Here is a 27,430-nt window from a genome sequence, read left to right as displayed (position 1 = left end):
GCCTTAACTTGGAGGAGAAAAGGCTGAAACTACCTGACTGGTTATCTTTCACAGATTAGCCAAAAGGTTGGCTCAGGCATTTGCTTATAGTTCAAAGCCATTTGCTATAGAACTCCCTTTCCTCCAGGAATGCACAAGCAATGTTAGGGTGTCACAGAACTTGCCGGTCAGTAATCACACAGTCCAAAGTTGGAGTTACACTTTATTAGCAAAAACACAATCCCCACAGACTTGGCTGAGTGTCAGGCCTAATGAGCACACTCTGTGAGTCTTCCTCCAGGAGATCAGTTGCAGTGACTAAAGATCCTTGCTTCCCACAACTGCCTATATCTGCTCCTCTCCAGGGCTTTCCCCAAGCAATCAGAGACTGCACCTGTCTTCTCCCTCTGACCACTCGTCTTCATCCCACCACCACTCCCCGGGCTCTGAGTCTTCTTCCCTTGATGGTCCCCAAGCTGGTTCCTCCCACCATTCCTCTGCATCCAGCCAGTCCATGACATAGGGCAGGCCAGCCAGATGTTTTGGACTACAATTCCCTTCCCTAGCTAACAGGACCAGTGGTCAGGGATGATGGGAATTGTAGACCCAAACATCTGGAGGGCCGGACCCAGGCCCTGGACAGCCCTCCCCAGTATAAGGCAACAGGATATATATGAAGGCACCACTGTTCGGAACCCGGCATGAGACACACCTGGAATGGTGCTGCCCCCCATCCAATTCCAGGGTCCACCCACTGCCATTCATTTAGGTTTCCTTGGCAACAACAGAAGGGGTGTTAGCTTTGCTAGTTGGGTTTTTAAATATTTCCTTAGCTATGCCGTAATAAGCTTTATGTGTCTGTTCGATTAGACGTATATGTGCCTTGTTATGTTTACGGTTACTGTGCATTAATAAATTGGTAATCCTCACCCATAAATGTGCTTATTGCCTTCAGACCCGTAAAAAGCAGTGCCCTTGTTAAAACCATCTGCGGAACAGATGCCCAACAGTTCCTCTGTAACATGTGAATTGGGGATGATCATGCAGGTCCTGGACCAGTGTTTGGATTATTGTTATTCGTTATCGTTAAAATTGTTACCCACCCTATACCCACAGGTTCCATTCACAGGAATAGGATGGCCACCTAGAAACACATCTCAGGAAACAAAGGGCAAGAGGTATGTCTTCGGCATTCACCAAAAAGATGTTTAATGAAGGTGTCGGGTGGGTTTTAATAGTTAAAGGTAAAGTTAAAGGGACCCCTAACCATTAGGTCCAGTCATGGCCGACTCTGGGGTTGCAGCGCTCATCTCGCTTTATTTGCCGAGGGAGCCGGCATACAGCTTCCGGGTCATGTGGCCAGCATGACTAAGCCGCTTCTGGCAAACCAGAGCGGAAACGCCGTTTACCTTCCCGCTGGAGCGGTACCTATTTATCTACTTGCACTTTCGACGTGCTTTCGAACTGCTAGGTTGGCAGGAGCAGGGACCGAGCAACGGGAGCTCACCCCGTCGCGGGGATTCGAACCGCCAACCTTCTGATCGGCAAGTCCTAGGCTCTGTGGTTTAACCTACAGCACCACCCGCATCCCCTTGGGTTTTAATAGTTAGGAGAGGATATATGAATTGCAGTTTCTCCCTCCAGGCTCCCACATGCGTGGAAGCATGTCTAAAGCTGGTTATACTACTTACAGTGTAACCAGCATAGCTTATGGCTCTTTGCTTCAAGAGTGGCTGTGGCACATATTTTATGTGAAAGGCTGTACACCCGGTGTGGGTGAGCTTTGGCCCTCTAGATATCAGATATCATTGGACCACAGCTTCCATCAACCCTGGCCATGGTGGCTGGGGCCGATAGTAGTTGTATTTCGGCAACATCTGGAGGGCCATTGGTTCCCCATACCTGGTATTATACATAGGAAGTGGCTTTAAACATGACCAGCTGTGCATGGAAAACTTGTGCAGCTAAGGACTTCCCAGTGGTCTGTGTCTCTGCTGAAACTGAGTGAGGGGTGAGATGAAAGAGCCTTGACTTGTGCAGGAGAAAGCACCTGAGATGTGTAATAAGAGGACACCAGACCGGAAATGCTGAATGGCATAGGACTGAGCCCCTGAGATGCTGATTGACTGTCAAACCTAGAAAGCTATATATTCGGCTAAAACAACATTGGGAATCTTATTCCCTTTGTGGGTGCACCATTCATCAACCTCAGAAAAATAAGAGCAAAGAGATTCAGTTAATAGCTGTATTCCTTTATAGTTTGCTCTTTCAAGAAACACTTGTTCTTACTTTCTGTGCAAGATTTCCCTCTAGCTTCCACTTCTTGCTTTGGGATGTGTGTATCTGCCACAGTTTCCACCCCATTATTGTTATTTTAATTGCCTGCAAATTCTCTGTCCACCTCTAGATGGTGTATTGTATTCATTGTATTTTTTCGATCTGGGCTTTTATTACATAACCATCTGGAAGGTTTAGTAGTACCCAAAGGTAGTCTGGAGAGGGGACTTTTAGGAAGAAGGACAACAGACTTTTGAACACATTTCATCTGTAGTAAAGAGAGGCATAACGTTAACTTGGTGCAAATGAATGAACAACAATTAGCTTCAGGGTTCATATTTGCAGTGAGGTTTTTAGGTTTAGGACATGAATTAGAATTTTCTTTCTCCTTTGAATACATATTTATTTTAAAAAAATAAGTATGATAAATTCATTCTCTCTCTCTCTCTCTCTCTCTATATATATATATATATATATCCCACCCTTCCTCCCAAAGGAGCCCATAGCAGCAAACAACAAGTGATAGAACAACAAAAACATATTTAAACATCTTTAAAACTTCCTTAGATTGTATCCAGCAGTATATGTGGTCACCGGTTTATTCTTGTGTCTTATTACACCGGTATAGTTTTCAATGAACAATCAGGTTGTCTACCTTCTCTTACTCAACTTAAGGCATTTATCCATTTTACTATATGAGGCAGCTTCCACACTCTTATTATGCAGTCTTCCAAGATAGGGATAAGCATCCCCCCCCAATACAGTTCATTTCTACACAAGCAGCTTTTAATGGTTGTATTATCGATTCCATATCTGCTGGTGAAACTAAACCTTAACATATCCAGATAAAATTATAAGTGGTTGTGCCAGGAACTCGTAGCCCATTGCAAGTTTAAGTTCATGTTTAGTATTCCAAAATATAATTGTTTTGAGATATGATCAAGAAATTTGAAGCGTGTAAGCACTGGATGCTTTGCAGCTCCATCACATGTTAATTCTACCATTCTGCCATATGACTAAATTGTGTTGGTTTTTTTAAATAAAAAGAAATTCTTTTAAATTTGTGAGCCAAGTCTCCAGTGGGACATGTTGCTGTTTCCATTTCCCTACCGCTTCTGGAATGTTCTCTCTCAGTTCTTTGTCCCATTTACATTGATATGATATTTTTATGTTGTAAACTGCCCTGAAATCTAAGGGTATAGGGGTGGTATAAAAATTTAATAATAGTAATAATAATAATAATAGGGCAAAATACTATGTATTTTGGAAAGTTGTTTGTGCACAATGCATTTGGATATTTCAACCATGTTTTGTGGGATGGTTCTTGAAATCAAGAAGCAGGTTTTTATCTATGTTTGGATACAATTGGGTGCCATTTTGAATCAAGATGGGGGACTGAATCTTTCAAAATTGCATTGATTTTAAATACTGGTGTCAAAGCACTGGGGTTTTTTTTAATGAGTTCCGAAGCAATTCTAGATATCAGGCTGATAATGCTATATATTTTACTAAGAAGCGTCTTTTTTTTTAATCATTAAGATTTCAAATTCTGTTATATTTCTGAATGGATCTTATTTCCACAGTTAATGATATGCCTAATAATGAAACATAGTTGGTAGGGTGTTGTTGCCCCTTTATATGACTTGTTTCTTCCTAAGATTTTAGAATGCCTTTCAATACTTATCTTACTTCAGTATTCCTCCTAATCTGTTGATCATCTAATGGAATTTTTTTCTTTTAGTTCCTGATTGTAGCAAGTAGCTATAATCAGAGACAGCCCTGAACTTAAATCTCCTTTTTACCTATTGCAGACATTGATTTTTAGTTCATAGGTTTGTTTTGAATATTTCTGTATCAAACCTATTGCAGTGCCGCAATACAGTTTCAAGTTCCATTAACACATTTTGTTGCTTCGCGAATAACTCTATATCTGGGTGAAACCGACTGCTTCGTAATATTTCTTTATATGTAGCCACCATTTTTTCCAGTGACAGTTTGACAGTATTTCGTGTAATCCTGTGTTTCTTCCTGTCCCAAACAAAGTTTATAAGCAATTTCCCCCCCCCAATTAATCTAATGCTTAAGTATTACTCTCATCATCCTTGATTTATTAATCACCGTCTAAACCACCATCTCTAGGCAATTTATATTAAAGATACTTAAAAGCAGTTACAAACACAGGAACAGCAAATGCATTTAAAACAAAATTAAAAGCATACAAAGTAGTTGTGGTAAAGTCTCCTGGAGCCCTGCGTATGCCTTAGAATTTGCTTTCAACATGAGGGGATAACAGCTGAGGAGCCCTTTGCAAAAAAAACAAGGACATTTTCCATTAAAAGTCTCTTGCAAAGCTGGATTTAGAGATGGCGGTCCAAGGTGAACAGAATGCTTTCAGCTATCAGCAGTCTTGTTACGTAGACTTAAATATCTTGCTTGCTTGAACAAGGCAGCTTCAAAAAAGCTAAGCAGGTGCCATGTGGAATGTTTCGCTGCGGTGTGTAAAATTTCACATTCCTCTACCAGGTTCATGACAGAAGGGCTTACACCGCCCCTCAAGCCTTTCATGTGGGCTTCGCAGGGTGTTGCAAAAAGCTTGTGTATGGCTCCCCAACTCTGAATTCTGGGAGAACCGTAAAGATCAAGGCATATTTAAAAGGCTTCAGAATTCTTTATTAACCTGGTACTCTCCAGATGTTTTGGTCCACAACGGTGCCCATCAACTGTAGCCAGTTGAAGGGGTTGCAGTTTTTTAAAGACATCAATAACTTTATTGATGTATTTTTAAAAATAGCACACACCCCTTAGGTGACGGGAAAGATTTAAGGTATACACCGAAAATACAGCATAAGAATACACAGCTCATTAGTATAACATGTAGAATATGAATTAACTTTGAGTAACCAAAATAGTCTGGATGCCTGCAAAAGTTCAGGCATTGTTTTTCTCATTAATGTAATAAATAAAACAGTTCCAGTCAAAGGTAAATGCGTCTTTAGCTAATCACATTTTGTTGCTCAATTCCTCTATTAGGGCCAATTTCCAAGCTCTGTCAAGCCAGTTCAAGAAGGTTGCCTCTACCAAGTCTTTCCAAAACTGAGTTATAACAAGTTTAGTTTCTAACAATAAGGGATTTAAATAGGATATCTGCATTCTGAACATGAAATATTTTTAGAATTGAATAGGCAGCAATGCCAATGGAATAGGTTGGCATATTTATGAATGTTATTTATTTATTTTTACAAATCTATCCCACCTTTCATGGTTCTCCCCCTCCCTGTTTTGTCCTCACAACAACCCTGTGATGTAGGTTAGGTTGAGAGGCAGTGACTGGCCCAAGGCCACCCAATGAGCTTCGTGGCCAAGTGGGGATTTGAACCCTGGTCTCCGAAGGTCATAGTCCAACACCCTAACCACTACACCACATTGGCTCTCCAGCTGCAGTGTGTATGTATGCATATGTCTGTTGCCCACAACAGTTTGCAGCTGCTGATGTTACAGTCACTGGTATTGTGCTGGGCTGGATATAGACACATCAAAAAAGCTTTTCAGTGAAACGTGTTGTAAACTTCATAAAGGGAAATCTCGTTGAGGAAAGACAGGACTCCACAGCGCCATCTGGTGTCACAGTTATAATGCATATAAAACGCTTTTGAATATACCGTAGCTAAGACCCTGGCAACAGAACCAGGAAATGCAATACAAGCAACACAGCAGGTTGGGGCTTTGCCAGCGGTTGCGCACTGCTCCCCCAGAAGATGCATCAACAGCGCTTTGCCAGCCTTCATATGAAAGGCAGAAACGTCACTGCAAACCAGGGTTGCGTTCACACAACTGTTAATTTCCATGTTGTGTTTGAGCTTTTACATGATGCACAAGCCACTTGCAGAAAACTAATGGAATATAGTGCATGTTTAGGGCTCATTTCTGTGCTATTTAAAACAAACAAAAAACCCCGTCTGCAATCCCATTAAACCGGATAATTGCAGGAGTAAAGTGACTAAATTTGGGTCAGCAATACAGGTCCTTCCAGCTGTTTACATGGGAAATTAAGAGGGGACAGAAGCCCCACATATGTGGAAAGGGTGGCAGAGTAGGAATGTTGTCCAATAATGTCACTATATCACACCATGCCCGCTAGCGTGAATGAAACTGAGTGCAGAATGCCAGTTGTTGGTCAAAAAAACCCACACGGCAGGTGCTGTAGTGTGAAAGGAATGTTTAAAAATGGGATGGAAGTGCTAGTGTTATAATCAGGAAACTTAATGCAATACAGTTGTACCTTGGATCCTGAATACCTTGCAAAGTTGAACGTTTTGGCTCCCAATCGCCATAAACCCGGAAGTGATTGTACCAGTTTGCAAACTATTTTTGGAAGCCGAACGTCCAACGGAGCTTCTGCAGCTTCCAATTGGCTGCAGGACCTGCCTGCAGCCAATCAGAAGCCACGCTTCAGTTTCCAAACATTTTGGAAGTCGAACGGACTTCTGGAACGGATTCCGTTTGGCTTCCAAGGTACAACTGTATTCCCAAAGTCAGAATGTACCCTGGGTCTTAACTAGGGTGGCCAGCTGAGAAAGAGGACTGCGTTATATTTCATCTTTAGTAGAAGAGAGCACTTCAGCAAGTGTAGCTTGGCAGCATTCTCTGTAGTAACTGATTGGACCCTGAAGAAAATAGCAAGCAAAAACGCTAATTGTTTAAACCAGCAGAATCCTGTTTCCTCAACCCCCATAATGCTCGAGCAACTCCTCTTTTAACCAAGAGATGGCACTGCTTGGCTGACACAGCCCCTTTCCTAAGTCCCCAATTAAAAAAGGGTAAAGGAGGACTCTGAATTATTTTTAAATGCTTGAAAACACACCTGAATTCTTGCTAGTCACGCACTTGACACCGATGAGTAAGTTTTTCAGGCACAATGTTGAAGAGCACCTTTCAGCCTCCCTGACACTCGTCAGGGGTTGATGTGAAGGTTGCCGATGCAGGATACAAAATGGATGAGAAATAGGGTAGTCAGAGGCAAGAGTGTGCAAAGGCAGAAAGGGGGACTCCTGGAGCCAGCTCTGTCACCAGAGGCACAGGTGTCGTAGGATAGTCTTTCACCAGCCATGGCTGGTTGGACAGCTACCTTGGATTGGGATAGCGTGGCTGCAGTTGTCCCTGCGTTGGTAGCCCTATGGTTGGATAGCTGTAATGCCCTCAACGTGAGGCTACCCTTAAGGTTGGTTTGACGACTGCAGCTGTTGCAGAACACAGTTTCTTGTGGGGGCAAGCTACCACTAGCCTCTAACACCTCGTTGGCAGGATTTGCACTGGCTACCAATCTGCTACCTGGCCAAGTTCAAGGTTTTGGTACAAACATATAAGACCCTATACAGCTCAGGACTTGAGGCACGACCTTATCCCATATACAGTGGTACCTCTGGATATGAACGGGGTCCATTCCAGAGCCCTGTTCGCATCCTGAAGCGAATGCAACCCACGTCTGTGTGTGCACGATTCAACACTTCCGCGCATGCGCGTGATGTCATTTTTACTGTCTGCGCATGCGCGAGCAGCAAAACCTGGAAGTAACGCGTTCCATTACTTCCGGGTCGCCACGGAGCGCAACCTGAAAGCACTCAACCTGAAGCAACTTCAACCCGAGGTATGACTGTACTCCTAGTAGATGGCTGCAGTCTGTGGCAGAGCCTCTCCTGCAAATTCCAAAGTCAGAAGCTGACTCCACAATAACTTGGTGGCTGCCCCTTTCTTCAGAATAGCATTCCTGTTGAGATGGTATATAGACCCTTTTCAGAAACAATTGAAGACATGGTCTCTACTTGGTATCATTTTAATTTTTTTGTGCTGTTACTTTCTGTGTTTTTTAAGCAATGTTTTTAGCTGCTTTTATTGCATTTCGTGCATCGCCTTGGAACGTGTGTGTGTGTGTGTGTGTGTGTGTGTGTAGCAATGCACTGATAAATAAATACTTTTAAAAAGAGAGGACAGAGACCTTGTGCCTTTTAGTAGTTGTGCAGAAGAGGGGATTTCAGCAAGTCTAGCTTACACAACCAGCTCCAAAACTGGTTGTGGATATAACCTCTCTGACCCCTTGCATGGTTCTCCCCCTTCTTCTCCACCTCCCCACTATTTCCTGAAATTCGAAAGGGAGATGATGGACAAGATAGAGCAGGGAGAGTCTCACTTCTTGAAACCCTGGAGAGCTGCTGCCAGCCAGTGTAGACTGTACTGTGCTAGATGGACCAAAGCATCACAGAATCATAGACTTTGTAGAGTTGGAAGGGACAAAAAGGGTCATCTAGTCCAACCCCCACAATGCAGGAAAGTAGGGCTCGAACTCATGACCCTGAAATTAAGAATCTCGTGTTCAACTGACTGAGCTGTCCTGGTCTGACTCAGTGCAAAACAGCTTCCAGTGATCCACATCTCACTATATTATCCTCAAAAATTATTTGAGGATACACATCAACAAGAGAGAGAGAGAGAGAGAGAGAGAGAGAAGAAATGCATTACCAATCAAGAGTGAAAGATTAGACCAAATTTACACAATATGCATTTTAATTGCATATTTTGATAACATTCAAACCAGCCTTCCACAATCTGGCACCCTCCAGATCTTTTGGACTAAATCAGCCACAGCCGAGATGGGAGTAGATGAGGATGTTTTGTACAGGAATTCATTCTTCTATCATTCTTCTAGCATCCCCGGGGGACGGGGGAGGGGGCGGTACTCAACAAAAGACTTTAAAAATGTGAAAACTGCTAGAGGAAAGCCTGTCCTGAGATAGCTTAGAGCATCGAGTGGGGAAGCATCAACAGCAATGTTGTTTCCCACATAGTCATTGCAAAAGAAAATGCTGCATCCCACAGGGCATAGTTAAGCAGTGGAACTTAGTTCCACAGGAAGTAGTGATGGCCACCATATTGGACGCTTTTAAAAGAGGATTATACAAATTCATGGAGGATAAAACTATCGATAGCTACTAGCCATGATGACTATGTTCTGCCTCCACTTTCAGAGGCTGTGTGCCTCTGAATACCAGTTGCCGGAAATCACAGGAGGGAAAAGTGTTGTTGTGCTCTGGTTCTGCTTACACTGGGGCATCAGTTGGCTGCTGTGAAGACAGCATGTTGGACTCGATGGGCCTTTGCCCTGATTCAGCAGCCAGGCTTTCCTTCTGCTCTTACCTTTTCATCTTCATTATCCTAACTGCAGTTGACTCCAGAGTTCCCATAACTTAATCTATAATAATGCTCCCCCCAATTAAATAGCATTACGCTGCTGCTATCGATATCAATCGGGGCCCATGACATGTGGTTTTTATGTTCATTGCTCATAATGTATCTGCGCTGTTTATTTCCTCACTTGCGCACGTAATATCTAGCCCCGGCTCCCAAATTGAAAGGCAAGCCTTCATTATGATGCAAGGCTCTGTTTATCATTTAGAAGTTTGACTTCCACCGTCCCCATCCTTCTGGTTGAGTTGAGCATGCTCTGTTCAAAGAGGCTGAGACTGAATTATTGGGTGCCTGCTCTGAGCCTTTCCTGAAAGGGACACTTCCAAATTACTAGAACTTTCTTTTCTGCTGGCCTGATTTCCTGCTTCTCCTGAAACAGTTGCTTCACTAGTAGCAATGTGGTGTTGTGTAGTGGTTTGAGTTTTGGGTGTGGACCGGAGCAGGCATCCACACAGCTGTTTATTCCATTTCCCAGATGTTTCCCTAACTGTTAATTCCTGCATTATATCTGCACTTTCACATGACATAAAAGAATCTTCCAGAAAACAAATGGAATTTAGTGCATGTCTTGTGCTCTTTTCTATGTTATTTGATTCCAGAAAAAAATCCATTTGCAGTCCACTTATCCTGGAAAATTGTGCCCACAAATAATTCCCTTTTAGGATTTTTTTTTCAAACAGTTAATCAAATCATGGGACAATTGCTACAACCAGACCCAAAATTAGCCTATCTTATTTTACTCCTCAGATTAACATAACTACTGTACTAAAGAACTTAAAGAAGTTATTAATATAACTACTAATTGATTGCCTCTCTTGGAATAGGAATCTCCTGACTATTAGCACCCTGAACAAACTACAATTCCCAGAATTCTTTGGGGGAAGCCATGACTGTTTAAAGTAGTATCACAGTGGTTCAAATGTATTGGGTGAAGACGGCCCTTATATTTGCTAATGCAACAAACCGCTCCCTTTGTGAACATTTAGTTAACCCTGTTTTAAAGTCTCCACTGAATGACCATTGCTATCAGTTGCTTTTTGCTGAAGAATGCTCACTTTCATCCAAGGCACTCCATGGAAATTACAGCCCCTGTTGTGCCCACAGCAATCTAAAGCCCATATATCTTTGTTCTTTTCCTGAAAATACACCACATCCTGAGAAGTTCCTGCAATATTACAAGGTCCATGTTCTTGCACACTTCTGGAACAACTTGGTCTAACCAGTCAAAACAACGCAGAAGCCAGCTGGCTTTTTGTTTGATGTTGCAACAGGGCTCAAGAGATGCTCATGTGTCAAACACTTCCCTTCATCATCCTTCCTCTCTAATGCAGCTTTCCTGTTCTCCCCTCCTTCACAGAAACAAAAACTTGCAGAATCTTCTCTCTCTCCTCCCCTCAGACTTGTAGGTGTTGTGTCTTGCATCTGGAATGCAGTTATTTCCCCCCTACCTAATATGATTTCCCATAAGTTCCCCACCATCACCACAAGCTTAATATACAACTGTCCACCCATCACCTTCACTCCTCAAGTCTTCTAAGAAAGAAAGAAAGAAAGAAAGAAAGAAAGAAAGAAAGAAAGAAAGAAAGAAAGAAAGAGATGAAGTGATGGACATGAGGCAGGAGTTGATAATGCAGGTGAGCTGAAAGCGAGCTGCCGGCCAGCCCTGTGGAGCCTCCTTTTATTGACACAAATATGCAAACCAGGCAGATACATTTTGGGCTGTGACCTTCACACATCTTCCGGTCCCGAGATAGTGGAGTGGTACAAAGTTATTTTGGCACCTGTTTCCACCGCATCATTTTCCCCTTGCACAGTGTATGACGAAGGAGACAAAAGGTCTCAGAGACAAAGGTTACAGACAGGACACCGCAGACTACTGAGACCGCAAAGGGCTAGACAGAGGAAACAATGTTCAGACAGCTGTGTGCAGGCAGACTGTGGCTGCCTGCGGGTGGGGAGTGTGCTCCCTCCGGACCCCACTCCGCGATCACGCCTACAAAGAAAGAAAGATTAAAATGCCATTAAGCACCATTTCTCATTATGTCCTGGGAGACCAAGGTTCAAAATTACATTCAGCCATGAAGCTCAGTGGGTGATCTTGGGCCAGTCATTGCCACCAGTCTAACCTACCTCACTTGTTGTGGGGATTAAATGAGGAGGGGGAGAATCAGGCACACCACCTTGGGCTTCTTGGAGAAAAAGGTTGTATATAAATGCAATAAATAATGCCCAACAGCAGCAACAACAACAACAACAAACAACCTGATGCATTGCCACTCAGGTAGGGGGATGATTCCAGGGCTCATTAAATGCGTACACATATTTAAAAGTGAACCAGACAAGGGGATAGGTATTAGGAATTATATCAGAATGGAACATCAGAGTTCTGGAACAATATCCCACTGAATATCGCCAGGGTAGGGAAGGGAGAGAAATTTGGTTCAGTTCACATTATAGCGTGAAATTACCTAATTTGCACTTCCCACAACAATATGTGAACTGAAACACACCTTTCAAAACTGCACTCCTTAAAACAAGAGATTGATATTTCTGCTTGCTGCAGCAATACTATCCATTGCCCAAACAGCGTTTGGGAATAGACGAAGGGGATAAAAGTGTATGAAGATTGCCTATAGCTGAGGAAATAACCCATAATGTAGTGATGCAGAAAGGGAAGGCTGGGTGCCTTTCATGCTATTTGGTGGCTGTTTATTTATATATTAATGAGAAGTGTTTACAAAATACATATCGGCCACATCACAGCAAATCTAGATGTTGTGACCACGTATACTTGTTGATACTTTAGTCGGAAAAGATGTTCTCGCTGGGGATGGATGTTTCCATACAACCCTGATGGAATAACAGGAGAATCTGAGCATCCTAGAATTGTAGGCTTGGAAGAGACCACATCGGTCTTCTAGTCCAGCCCCCTGCAATGGAGGATTCACAGTTGAAAAATCCCTGACAGCTGGCCATCCAACCTCTGTTTAAAAGCCTTCCATGAAGGAGAGTCCACTACCTTCCAAAATAGTCTGTTCCTCTGTCAAATGTTTTGTCGGAATCTCCTTTCTTGTAATTTGAATCTATTGCTTCAGGCCCTATCCTCTAGAGCAGTGATGGCCAGACTTGGCCCTCCAGCTGTTTTGGGACTACAGTTCCCATCATCCCTGACCACTGGTCCTGTCTTAAACTGTGGTGCCCAGAACTGGCCATGGGACTCTAGGTGGGGTCTAGCCAAGGGGAAATAAATTACTTCCCTTGATCTGGAATCTATATTTCTCTTGATGCGGCCTAGAATTGCACTAGCTTTTTCTTTTTTGCTGCTGCCACCTCACACTGTTGACTCATGTTAAATTTGTGGCCTACTAAAACCCCATTGATCCTCTTTTTATGTGTACTGCTGTCAAGCTAGGTCTCCCCTATCCTATATTTGTGCATCTGCTTATCCCTACCTAAGTGCAGAACCTTACAGATGAGCTTCATCCAAATATGTTGAACAATGCCAGGCCTAGGACTGAATCTTGCAGCACCACACTTGTTATTTATTCCAGGATGATGTGAAACCATTTGGTTGAGCATAGTTTTGGTTCAGCTGGCCAACCAGCTACAAATCCACCTCACATTAACATGGTCTAGTCCACATTTTACCAGCTTCCCTGCATGAATTTGTCTAACCCTCTTTTGAAGCTGTGAGTGGCAAAATGGCAGTATGGGCTAAATCTGCCCCGGCTTATCCACACATGCAAGTCATCCCTTGATGTTGCAGCCATCAAGCGACGCACATGCAGATCAGCTGCATGTTACTAACCAACTGCTCTTCTTGAGGCACCAGATCAAGCGAGGCTACATAATTTATCCCCTGGAAAGCCATCAAAAGGGCATCCAGAAGGAAAAGAGTCCAGTGACAGCATGGGCCTTGGCTCAGGGAGTTGATGGGAAACTATAAACCATAAATACGTTCTCTCTCTTTTTCTCTCCCTCCCTCTCGTTCAACAGCACACAAATTACTTGTCATTGTGGCAAAACAAACAAGGCTTCATTATCATTAACATTTGGATGGTGGTAAACAAGTTTATTTATGCTTGAGCTCTGCTAAAGAAACAGGTCCCAGTGAGAAAGAGGAGCTCCTAGTAGGTGGCCTGGATGGTTTTTTTTAATATATATTTTGGGTTGTTCCCACCCCCCCTTCTCTTCACATTGAGAAACGGCTTTTACAAAATCCCTCTGAACTCAGAGAGACAGTCTGCTATTCAAGCTGGCCCCGGGTTAATGAAAGTACGGGGTGTGCTTGTTAAAAGGAAGGACTCGGACACTAGCAGCCATGGGTGGTCACATTTTTATGGGATGATATGTATCTTTTGCCCCTTCCACTGTTTTTGTCTTTAACTCTTACATCCCAGCTGCTCACCTTGGGGGACCTAAGACGGTAACCAATCCCAAGTAACGGAACAATCACGGACATGATCTCAACAGGTTGTCTAATCCAGCTCCCTGACAATGCATGAAATCCAACGCTGCAGCATACATGATCCAACCTCTGCTTTAAAACTTCTGGTGAAGAAGACTGCACCACCTTCCAAGCAACTGGTGTTCAGAAGCATCTCTGCCTCTGACTGTGGAGGCAGAGCAGAGCCATCATGGCTGGTAGCTATTGGTAGCCTTTTCGTCCATGAATTTGTCCAAGCCTTTTTTAAAGCTATCCATCATGCCTGTTGTGAGAGCAAGTTCTGCAGTTTTAACTATGCACTGCATGAACAAGTACTTTATTTTATCTGTCCTGAATGTCCCACCATTCAGCCTCATGGGATGGCCATGAGTTCTAGTGCTATGACAGGTGGAGAAAAAGTTCTCTCTATCTTCTTCAGTTTACGAGTAAGGGACAAACACCATTCCCATGCCACTTACTCTGTGCTATGCTTTAGTTTATATACCTCTGTCACATCCCCCTTCTATAGCTCGCTTTTCCCATAGATTAAAAAGTCCCAAACACTGCGACCTTTCCTCCCCGGCGAGTTGCTCTGTCCCCTTGATCATTTTGGTTGCCCATTTCTGAACCTTTTCCAGTTCTACAATATTGTTTTTGAAGTCAGGTGACCAAAACTACGATGACCCTGAACCATACACAGTATGGGCGTGCCATAGATTTGTATTAACAACATTATGTTATTGATTTCCTAATGTTTGGTCTACATCCTTCATCTTGTGATTTGGATCTTGTCCAATGGGGCAACAGAAAACCAACTTTGTTGTTGTTTAGTCGTTTAGTTGTGTCTGACTCTTCGTGGCCCCATGGACCAGAGGTCGCCAAGCACTCCTGTCTTCCACTGCCTCCCGCAATTTGGTCAAACTCATGCTGGTAGCTTCGAGAACACTATCCAACCATCTCATCCTCTGTTGTCCCCTTCTCCTTGTGCCCTCCATCTTTCCCAACATCAGGGTCTTTTCCAGGGAGTCTTCTCTTCTCATGAGGTGGCCAAAGTATTGGAGTCTCAGCTTCAGGATCTGTCCTTCCAGTGAGCACTCAGGGCTGATTTCCTTAAGAATGGATAGGCTTGATCTTCTTGCAGTCCATGGGACTCTCAAGAGTCTCCTCCAACACCAATTCCAGCATCAATTCTTTGGCGATCAGCCTTCTTTATCATTTACGGGACAGTCTTTCGATATATGGATATATCGCTCCTCTCACCTCATAATTGTCTCTTCTGCGGGTAAAACATACCCAAACCCTTCAAAAGGGAGAGACTATCAGGGGAAGTCCAATCTTCTTGAACACATGGGTGGGGGATATTTGGAGGCAAACCCTGTCTTTCAATACCAGTACTGGACTACAGGTGTTTGCAGATGGGAGTTTCGTATTTCAAACAGGTTTTCACACATTGTTTGCCACTCAACAGCTTCGATCTGCAGAGCTTCAATCTGCAGAGCTGGCATCATTACAGGGGCCACATAATACTTGTTCCACATTGGTAAGAAATCTGTCTTTTAGTGTGGCAGCACCCACACTTGGGAACACCCTTCCTATGGACATTAGGCATGTGCCTTCACTGTACTCTTTTCGGTACCTGCTAAAAACATTTTTTAGGAAACTTGCTTTTTCATCTGGTTTTTAACTTATCGTCGATTAAGGAAAAATCAAAAGCGGAAATGTGAAAGTGGGTCCCATGTTGTAACTTGGGGGTCAGAGGTGGCTCTCGGGTCTGAGTAAGCAGGTGACAAAGTAGACCTTCGCCTGAGATCCCCAAGAGTAGCTGCCAGTCAGAGCGAGCAATACTGGGTTAGATAAGCTAACCACTTCCTATGTTTCTGTGATGAACACAGAGAGCTTCCCAGCCATGAGCTCCCGTCAACTGATAATCTGGAGCTGTTCATCAGCTGTCTTCCTGGCAAAGAAGCCCTGAATCTGCATTGTAAAATAGCCACTCAGGGTGGCTGGGTGAAGTGAACTGGGTGCTCTAGAATGGTGTGTGTGTGTGTGTGTGTGTGTGTGTGGTTTTTCCACCTCAGGGCCACATTCCCATGTGGGGGCCACACACCAGTGGCAGACATGGCCGGAAACAAAAGTGGTCAGGTTGTAAATTGTGCTTTTACAAAGTAGGCTGTACACTCCAACTGGGCAAGAGGCATCCTGGGAGTTCAATGACACGTTCTGGCCTGTTGAAAATACTCAAGGAACTGGGAAGCAAGGCAAGCGAGGGCATGGTCTGAGGAGAGGAAGTGTTGCCCCAGGAGAGTCCTGAGAGCTAGACAGAGAAGACTGGAGAGCCATGTTTGGCCCCTGGCCTGAGGTTCCCCACCTCTGCCCTGGAGGGAAAATTGTGTATGGTTTGAAAGACCCTGCTTAAAAAACCCAAAATCCGTCCCTACCCATCCTTAAGGTTCCTGGTGTAGGCAAAAGATGAAGGAGCCGCTGTTCAACGAGGCTGGCTGCTGAAGGTAGGCGTGAGAGAATGACAGAGTTCTCATCTCACCTCTGCCACGGTGTTTTCACCACCCCCTGTGGCCTCGGGCAAGTTTCCTCACCTCACTTTGGAACACCGTTTCTCCCTTTGGTGACACAGATATAATAATAGCAGCACAGGGCGGTGTTGCAAGCATTCATTACAGGGGGGGGGGTTGTTTATTGCCTTGGAGATGGAAAGTGCTGTTGGAAGTCTTGTTTATTATCTTCCGAAGCTGCCAAGCTGGTCCGGCAACCTAGCATCAATGGGGGGGGGGGGGAGAGCTGTGTTTGTATGAAGTGGGGAGGTTGTCCTGTGACTTGCAAGAGATAATTATGGTGTCTCCTGCACCATTCTGTGCTTAGGGCTGCAAAAGAACTAAACTCCAGTTCCAGAGGGTTTTATAGCAGTTTTGGGGAACCCTTCCTCCTCTGGATATTGTTGGACTACAATTCCCATCATCACTGACCCTTGGCCATGGCGCCTGGGACTGATGGGCGGTGTAGTTCCGCAACATCTGGAGGGCCAAAGGTCCCCCACACCTAGTTAACAGGGTGCTGGACTGACCCAAGATATTTTGCTGCCCGATGTGATGCTGCTTCAATATATGCCAGACTGTTGAATCTTATTTCCATTTTGGCAAGGCCAGAGGGGTGTGGCCTGGGGAGAGGGGGTGTGGCTGAATAGCAGGTATAGCCTGGAGCCTAATGGAGAGATCTAGAGAGTCACACTTAGACTCCGTGCCTGAGACTCCACAACCTTCTTCAAGCAGCTACAACCACATCAGCCCTATTCACAAACTCACAGCTTTTGGAATCACTCAGAGCCTGCCTAAAATATTTTGATGCTTGAGGCTGGGTAGGCATTCCCAGGGGCTGGGATTCCGGTGGTCTACATAGCTTTTTTACCCTGCTTTTCATTAGCAAGAACAGAAACAAATAATGCAAACCAAGGGAAGATAGAGTATTTATTTAATTGTTTATTTACGGTATTTAATTTCTTAGATTTATATACCTCCCTTCATCATAAGATCTCAGGGTGGTTCACAGAGTAAAATACAAGATAAAAAGATGAACCTAAGTAAAACAAAACAGCAAAACAATAAGCAAAACATCACCTTGATACAGAATTTGGATTTATGTGTAAAGCAAATCAACTCTCTGCTGTAAAATCCATGTAGGTGAAACCAATTCAGAGGACGAGAATTTATCCTCTCAGTGTGACCCAGTTTGTTTTTCGGGTTGAGGAGCTGTCAGTGTCAATATGCACTGGCTGTTAAGGAGTCATGAACCATTTTGTAAGCACAGTGATTTCTGGGTGCTTGGAGATATTGGCCAAAGGACGTGTCTTCCTTGAGAACTTTACAAGACTCTCCCTTTGGACCTCTCTTGGCAAGAGAAGTGCTTTCCTCCCAAGGTGACACCATTTGACCGGCGCTTCTCACTCTCCTTACACAGCAACGAATGAAAGCAAGGCTGGCCTCAGATGCCCACCATCCTGCGCCCGTATTCTTTGTTGTTATTACTAGCTCCAAAGTACTAGGGCCTCTCAGATGTCACTTGGAGGTGACTAAGAGTCAGATCTGATTAAAAACATCTGACCTTGCTGCCAAGTCAATGGTGTAAACTTAGTAGGCTGTCGTATGTCAAGTCATGTGAGCCAATTAAAAGAGCCCCCTCCCTTCACTCAAAAGATTCAGTTTATATTGTATAATCCAGTGCAAAGGGCATCTATTACATGCCCACCACTAAGTTTCTCTTTGAACTTTTCCTAGCGTCAAGAAGTCTTCAGTATTAAAGAAGACTGTGTTTGGACAACAAAGGGATACCTACTAGATCAATCCCGCAAACCTCAGAGTTGGAAGGTCAAATAGCATAGATGCATGGGGCATGAGATGGTTGAACAGGTGTTCATTCAGAAATTTGACTGTATTAAGCCAGGGCATAATAGAGATTGGGGTTTCTTTGCACACCAGTCCACAACTAAAGAACATAAGGAGAGTCTGCTGGATCAGGCCAATGGCACATTGGCTCCAGTATCCAAATATCGCAGTGGCCAACCAGATGTCTGTGGGAAACCCTCAAGCAGGAATGGCGCACAAGAGCAACTCTCCCCTCCTGTGGCTTCCAGCAACTGGTATTCAGAAGCATTAGTGCTTCCAACTGTGGAGGCAGAGCACAGCCATTGTGGCTGGTAGCCATTAACTGCCTTATCTTCCATGAATTTATCTAATCCTCTTTTAAAACCGCCCAAGCTGGTGGCCATCCCTGCCTCTTGTGGGAGGAAGTTCCACAGTTTAACTACGTGCTGCGCGAAGAAGGACCTTATTTTATCTGTCCCGAATCCCACAACATTCAGCTTTAATGCATCTCCACAAGTTCTAGTGTTATGAGAGAGGGAGAAAAACTTTCCTGTGTCCACTTTCTCCATGTTGTGTATCATTGTACAAACTGGTGTTCAACTGGCCCAACAGTGGAGGCAGGAATGTAGCCATCATGATTAGAAGTTATTGATACTAGCAGTTTGGTTTTCAATTCCTTTCCCAATAATCTCCCTAGTGTGGAATTCACCTTTCTCACAGCTGTCTCACACACTGAGTTGACATCTTCATCAAGCTATCCACTGTGATCCCAAGGACCCATTCCTGGTCAGTTACTCCCAGTTCAGACCCTATTAGCATATATGCAAATTTAGGATTTCTTTATCCCAACAGGCATCGCTTTACACTTGTTTACATTGAATCGCATTTGTAATACTGGCTGCTTAGGTGTGCAGTTAAACAGACTTGAAGGCATCCAAATCTTCTGTAAGCATTAGCATTAGCATTTAATAGACCCAGAAGAACTGAACGTACACTCAGAGCAAGAACTGAACGTACACTCGAAGAGCTTATGCAAGAGCATAAGCAACCTGGCTAATTAAATACTTTCGCCTGTGCTTGCAAGCGTTGCCTACAGTTCTCTGTAAAGGAACAGTACACCACAGCGTTTGCCATTTTACTTCCCGTTCATCCAACTTGGAAAGATAATTTTGGAGCTCCTCATAATCCCCTTTCGCTTCAACTTCCTTGAAGAACTGGGTCCGACTCAGTATAATAAAGCTTCCTATGTTCCTAGCTTGGCTGATTGGCACCTAAGATGCTTCTCTCATTTTTATCTGTAGACACGGCAGAAATTCAATGCAAACAGTGGGAGAACATTTTGTAAGCACGGAGTTTATTTGAGAACAAAGGAAGTTCTCAGACTGATAATCAAGACACATGACTTCCTCACCCCCTGTTTCTGTTTTTTTAAGGAAGCGAAATTACAGCTGTGGTATCAGCAGAAAACTTGGCTACCTCAATGCTCACCCCTAACTATATATCATTTATGAACAACCACAATTATTAAAAAGCACAGGTCATGACACTGGTCCGTGAAGAAATCCACTTTCTATATCTCTCTATTGGGAGAACTGTCCATTTATTCCTGCTCTTTGCTTCCTGTTCTTTAACTAGTTACCAGTTCACACCTTGTTTTATAGAATAGGCTAGGACAGCACCTTTGATGGGTAGGGATGAGTGAATATGTCGATTTCATACCCCCACCCCCAGTTTCTCTTTTTTTCCAAGTTCAGGTTCAATTCTCTACATTTCCACAACAGTTTGCAATTTTAAAAAATCACCACAAACATTACTCAGCATTTTAGTGCAAAGTTCGCCTAATGTACACATTTTGTATGCATTTTTACCTAAGAAACCATTTTGACATGTACACTTTACCCTAGCAGATTCATTTTTGTGCACTGTGCTATGTATGGCTGTGCTCGTTTATCTCTGGTCGGGGACAGAGGATGGTGCTAGGGAGGGAGATGTCGTTGCACCATTCCTTGGTGTGTGGAGTGCCGCTGGGCGCAATCCTCTCCCCGATGCTTTTTAACATCTTTATGCGCCCCCTTGCCCAGATTGTCCAGAGCTTTGGGCTGGGTTGAAAACAAAGACTGGGAGAAAACAAAGACAAAGTACTTTTAATTCGCTCTGAGGAGGATGAGGTCCAGACCTAACCAAAGCACTTGCTGAAGCTATCCCACTATACAGGCTGAGTCGCTACAAGCCCCAGTTCCTATCCTTTCAAAATGCTTTCAAAATGCCTTAAGATCTCTCTCTTTAGCATGCAGGGCAGAGGTGCACATTCTCTACCTTCCCTGGTCAGACTGGTGGTTACAATCATACAGAAATCTGGCGTTTGGAGACAGAGCTTAGTGTTTATGCAGGCATTTCTCAATTCATTGGTCAGTCATTTTTCTAGCTTCACCTCTCCAATGTGTCCACCTTCGTTGCTTGGCTATTAGGTCTGAGACATGGATCTCATGGATCTCACATCTCATGAAGTGCTTTTGATCTCAGCATACACACTTGTCTATATGCCTACCAAAGATGCATGCTGTAAGTCTACAGCTTTCTTGCAGAGTTAAGGCTTATCTCCAAGCCTCTGTTCCCCTTTCCTGTTTAATCTCGGTTTAGGCTGGATTCCCTAATTTATTGACAGAGACTGAAACCCACAAGAATGCGCGCGCGCGCGCACACACACACACACACACACACACACACACACACACTATAACCATGGCTAGTAATGCTCCACATCCTTCAGTTGTAACAGGTTTTGCTAAAGAGAAATGCTATGGTTGTATTAATACAGTAGAACTCCCATTAGCTGGAAGACTTTGCATAGGTTATCTCATCTTATACGCCATGATTTTGCCGCAACAAACAAACAAACCAGCTCATCAATGGCAGAGATAAGCAAACAAAGTAAAATGGGAGTGAGGGGAAACCTACAGCAGCATTTTAAAATGCAGGTTTGCTTGCAGAAATTCACATGTAGATTTCCATAGTCTTCCCACCCCAACATCCCTCATGTGTGGCTGCTATTGGATTAAGGGGTGTGGAGAACAATAAGGTATGAAACTATCTAATTCAAGGAAGGGGTACCTTTTTTTTTTTGCCCAGGGGCACAACTTTCCAGGTGTGACAGGTAAATTTAATAACACTTAGATTTATGCATTGTGTTCTGAGTTTTCAGAACCTTAGACTTTGAAATATGCTTGGAGTCCTGTAGTGATTTCATGCTCTTTATTGCAGCTTGTAAAACAGTGATTGAATTGCCCCCCAAACCTCAGTCTTTTATATACATTATTTACACAATGAGTCCCGTCTGATTGGCTGATTCTGCTTTCCTTCTGGAGACTGATTGGTCTTTTCCTGCAGGCCAATCAGTTGTTGCATTCTTGGATCCTACTTGCCTATGGATCTAGGATCCAAGCTTAGTACATAACAGACTTCAAAAGCAACAGCTGTAATTTCTGTTTTTTAAAAATGCCACATTGGTGAGTGTGTGAATTTTGTTTCTGTTCTAGTCCATGCTAGAGGTCAAATATGGCTCCCATATTTGGGAAATGTGGTTCCATCCAGCAAACTATTTAGAATCTAAACTTTTAAAAATAAGCTTCCGGTCCTCAAGACGGTTGGTGTTAATTTAATCATAATGTACAGAATGATCTGGCTTATGTGAATTAATATCTGACTCTGGGTAGAATGGAAGTTGGGGCTGAGGGCCTTCTGGTCACATGATTCTAAAGCAGCCTTTGCCTGGAGCACTCCAAATATTTTGGACTACAAGTTCCATCAGCACCAGGCAGCAATTTTAAAATGTGTTGTGGAAGAGAGGATTATAGGGTTGTCTTCGTTTCTGATTTTATTATGTATTTAGGGTTTTTTATATTGTGATTTTATGTTGTGAACCTCCCTAAGATCTGTGGTTGCTTGTTTTCCATGAGGTATAATTAATAACTAACCAGGTCATTCCACCTCATCTAAAAACTGCCCATCTCTGTGTTTTTGAGTCTAACAACTGAGATTTGGGTTGCAAGGACGTAGTAACATATTCAGTGACCTCAGCAAAACTCACTGGAGCTCGATTCCTGAGAACTTTGGACACTGACCTTATGGTGATCTGGCATCAGCAATTTTGGGACTTGGCACTCATGGACAAATTAACCAATCAGCTTTGAGCTTGAAGAAAAAGAAATAAAAGCATGGAAACAATTTAATGCTGTATGATCAAGTTTTATAATTTATTCAGCCACAAAAGGACACGGATATAGACCATAGGACTTCCATGGAAAAACTTTGGCAGGACACATTTGAAAGGCAGATATGATTATGATTATGTAATCATTTTACTGGAACTGATTGAAACACCCTCCTTTATTTTTCCTCTCTATTGTGTTATATTGTATTGTTTGATATTTGAAAAATGAATAGAAATGTTGTTGTTTTGAAAGAAAATCCTTGCAGAGTGCAGAGGTCAAACCATCACAATATTATCACCAAATTACAAACGTATCAGGATAGCTATTGCTACATAAGAAAAATAGAAGGAAATGATGGTGTTCAGTTGGCTTGGAGGTCACATAACTCCACACCCTCCAACATTTATTTGATAAAAATAGGTGTGTCCTAGGGAAAAATGGGAGTTTCTGGGATCCAATCAGAAACCGGGACGGCTTCTGTAAATCCAGGGCTCTCCCTGGAAAATAGGGACACTTGGAGGGTCTGAAAGTAGCCTGCTGCACAAAAGTAAAAATTACATCCACTGCTCCACCCACTTTTTCCTCTGGCCCCTGGTCACCACTGGCATGCGGCCCTCAGTAGGTTGCGTAGATGGGAATGCAGGTTTCTGGCTGGAAAAAGGTCCCTCGGCCCTGAACTCTCTTTTGTAAAGGCTCCATTCACGAACAGAGATGTTCCTTGATCATTAATTGTCTCTTTCCAGGCTTCCAAGTGGTGAGGGAAGCCTTAACTCTCTCGTTGTATCCCCCCTTCGTGGGCATGTAGCTGAATGGTGCATGACATAACCACCAATAAATGTAGGCTCCAATTATACTTTTTCGACACCCACAATGAAGTTGACTGGAGCATTATTAAAAGGCCTTTTCATTCGCCAGAGCTCTGCAGAGGAAGCCCATGTCCAAGGCCCCTTTTTGGATCACTTAAGCACCGTTTGTGAGAAGGCCGATGGTGGATTATTGGGCACATCGCTTCGACAGCCACCCTCAGCGTCACTGTGCCTCCGCCTGGCCACCCACTGCGCAGATACCTCATAGGAAACCCATTCACATTAGGCTTTGGGCATCTTTGTGTACTGCGTTATACATGTGTTCAGGGCCAGCTCCTGGATGGAGACAGCTCCAGGGAGTTAATAATGGAGTTGAAGAGGGTCAGCTGTAGCGGTGATGGCTTCCCATCCTTTCAAAACTGTGCTGTGGAACAAGTCTTCTGGTTAAAGAAACTTGAATTTGGCACAGCTTGCATTTTCTCCCCTTAAGACTCATGATCACTGCAGATGGTGACAGCAGTCACGAAATTAAAAGATGCCTGTTTCTTGGGAGGAAAGCAATGACAAACCTAGACAGCATCTTAAAAAGCAGAGACATCACCTTTCCAGCAAAAGTCCGTATAGTTAAAGCTATGGTTTTCCCAGTAGTGATGTATGGAAGTGAGAGCTGGACCATAAAGAAGGCTGATCGCCGAAGAATTGATGCTTTTGAATTATGGTGCTGGAGGAGACTCTTGAGAGTGCCATGGACTGCAAGAAGATCAAACCTCTCCATTCTTAAGGAAATCAGCCCTGAGTGCTCACTGGAAAGACAGATCATGAAGCTGAGGCTCCAATACTTTGGCCACCTCATGAGAAGAGAAGACTCCCTGGAAAAGACCCTGATGTTGGGAAAGATGGAGGACACAAGGAGAAGGGCACGACAGAGGACGAGATGGTTGGACAGTCTTCTTGAAGCTACCAGCATGAGTTTGACCAAACTGCGGGAGACAGTGGAAGACAGGAGTGCCTGGTGTGCTCTGGTCCATGGGGTCACGAAGAGTCGGACACGACTAAATGACTAAACAACAACAAGTCTCATGGACCATGATGGCTATGCTCTGCCTCCACAATACCAGGCGTTGGAAATCTCAGGAGAATGGCGTTCTCTTGTGCTTGGGTCCTGCTTGTGGGTTTCTCACAGGCTTCTGGTTGGCCACTGTGGGAACAGGATGCTAGACTAGAAGGGCCATTGGCCTGATCCAGCAAGCTCTTATTATTAAGACCCTTTAAGCAACTACATTTCTTCCCCCTGCCCCAGGCTTCATGGGAGGTTTATGGAGAAAAGCTGTGGGAGTTATTGCTTTACTTTATTCTAAGAAACAACTCTAGTTAGATAAGAGACAGTGTGATGTAGTGGTTAGAGTGTTGGACTAAGACCTTGGAGAGAAAGGTTTGAATCTCCAACTCAGCCATGAAGCTCCCTTGGGCCAGACACTCATTCTCAGCCTGACCCACCTCACAGGGTTGTTGTGGGTGATAAAACGGAGGGGGGAAAACTCTGCCCACAAACTTGAGCTTCTTAGGGTAAAGGCGGGATATAAATTTAATTAATGACTTAATGATAAGATGAAATATTTGTCTAAGCACTCCATAGTTAAACTGGGTATATATTAGATCAGCTTTCCCAACCTAGTGCCCTCCTGATATTTTGGATTAAAACTCCCAACAGCACCTGACTGGAGTTGATGGGAGTTGTAGTGTAAATCATCTGGAGGGCACCAGGTTGTGGAAGACTGATCTAATATACATCCTTTATACAGTGACATTGCTTCCCCTATTATCCTCCCTCACAACACTTCAGGGATCATTTGATTTTGTCTGTCTGTGTCATTCCCCATTCTTAAGAAAGAAACTGGCAGATGATAATGGAATCATAAAATTGTAAAGCTGAAACAGACCCCGTAAGGATCATCTTGTTCAATGCATAGCTCTATCAATGCAACATGCCTTGCAAACACAGGAACTACTTTAAACATTTGTGGCTTTTCCTAAAGAATCCTGGGAACTGTAGTTTGTTAATACTGCTGAGAGTTGTTAGAAGACCCCTATTCCCCTCACAAAGTTGCAATTCTCAGAGCGGCTTATCAATAAACTCATCTTTCCAGGGAACTCACAGGACACAAAAGCCTTGATCATGGGAGTAGTTCTCCTATGGGCTAATGCAATTGCTGGGGAATGGGGGAAACTGGGGATTCATCTGCGGCTCAGATTTTTATCTGAGCCAGAGAATAATTTAGAGAGAGGGGCTTTATAATCTGATGTTCCTGTTATTTGTATTTCTGAAAGTGATTTTAAAAACAGACAAAAAACCCACCTGTTGTTTGAGATGGGCTTTTAAGTGTCCCTGAAATTTGTTTCCCATAACCCCTCCCTGAAACTTTGCTTCAAGTCCAGAGACCTGGCATTTTCTTGGGCCAGCCATTATAGGCTCTCAAACAGATGCCTCTGTTCCACTGCATTCATTTTACAATTTTAAAACAATTTCCATCTAGACAGCCAGTTCTGTGGTAACTATGGCTTTTGTGCTGCCATTCTTCCTCTTATGCTTGGAAGATACTCCCACACACTCTTCCCTACACAATGACAGAACGTTGTCTTTGCAGTGTGTGGTATTTTCACATTGATGGGACTCTTTAAATAGTGCATTGTAAAAAGTAGTGCATCCTAATAAGGCCTGCCAATTTAAGGCAACATCGGAATGGATTATGTTCTTCCCAAGAATCTCTGTATATGTAAACCAGCACCTTAAGGGCACATCTGCACCAAAGATCAGCCTTCAATAACCTGATGCCCTCCAGGTATTTTGGACATCAGCCCCAGCCAGCATGGGAACTGTAGTCTCAAACATCCAAAGAGTTTTTGATAGCTCTCATAGACAGTCATTGCAGACCCATACCCTCCAACATTTCTCCGATGAAAATAGGGATGTCCTATTTAATAATAATAATAATAATAATAATAATAATAATAATAATAATAGTACCCCACCCATCTGACTGGGTTGCCAGAGCCACTCTGGGTAGCTTCCAACATATGTAAAAACATAATAAAGCATTAAACATTTAAAAAACTTCCCTATGCAGGGCTGCCTTTAGATGTCTTCTAAAGGTTGTATAGTTATCTCCTTGGCCCAGGGCTCGCATAACTCTATAAGCTCCAACATTTCTCCAGTAACTCCTAAGGAGAAGCAGGACATTCTGGGATCAAATCAGAAAATGGGACGGCTTCTATAAATCTGGGTTTGGAGGATCTGCAGTCCTCTCTGTGTCTATTCAGAAGTAAGCTTCATTGAGTTCAGTGAGGTGTGTTTAGGGCTGAATTCCCACCCTGCTTTAGTGGGAGCAGGAAGACTGGGATTGTCGTTCTGGCAACAGGGATCTATAAACTGGTGGCTAAGAACCTGTGGCCTTCCAGATCTTGTAAGACTTCAGTGCCTATCATACCTAAACAAGCATAGGTTATGAATGACGGGAGTTGCAGTCCAGCAACATTTGGAGGACCACAGTTTCCTCACACTGGTGCTAAATAACCATATCAACCAGGATTCTTGCGGGGAAATCATTACTGTTACACTGGAACAGGACTGCTAAAACTTTGTAGTATACAACTATAGTGTTTGCAATCCTTGCAGGGAACTCTGGGGAATGGTAGCTCTCTGAGGGGACTGGGGGCCTCCTAACATCTCTCCACACCATTAACAAACTACAGTTCCCAGAATTCTTTGAGGGAGAAGCCATGACTGTTTAAAGTAGGACTTTAAATGTATGGTGCGAATATGTTCTCAGGCACCTCCCTAGAAGTGGGGAACAGCTTCAGGGACAGGAGGTGGTGCTGGACTCAAGTCAGGTGACTTTTCCATGGGCAGTTGGGACGTTCAATAATGCTAAGGAAAGTCTCTCCTCAGACAACCTGCAGGGCCTCAGCATCTAGATAATGGGTAGGCAAACTAAGGTCCGGGGGCCAGATCTGGCCCAATCTCCTTCTAAATCTGGCTCACGGACAGTCTGGGAATCAGTGTGTTTTTACATGAGTAGAATGTGTCCTTTTATTGCATCTGTGGGTTATTTGTGGGGCCTT

At 43.6% G+C, this 27,430-nt stretch overlaps 1 long non-coding RNA gene across 1 annotated transcript in view; it reads left to right on the top strand.

Moving 5' to 3' along the window:
- Positions 1-27,430, top strand: part of LOC309357051 — a 48,449-nt gene that overhangs the window by 4,436 nt on the left and 16,583 nt on the right. The window contains exon 2 of the long non-coding RNA XR_014163015.1: positions 1,096-1,157. This is a non-coding gene — a long non-coding RNA (uncharacterized lncRNA). The remainder of the gene's footprint in view (positions 1-1,095; positions 1,158-27,430) is intronic.

This window comes from Podarcis melisellensis (assembly GCF_964234715.1).
Source record: "Podarcis melisellensis genome assembly, chromosome: 14".
Classification (NCBI taxonomy): domain Eukaryota; kingdom Metazoa; phylum Chordata; class Lepidosauria; order Squamata; family Lacertidae; genus Podarcis; species Podarcis melisellensis.
Note: the sequence above shows the minus strand (reverse complement) of the source record. Positions and strands in the feature narration are given on the sequence as shown.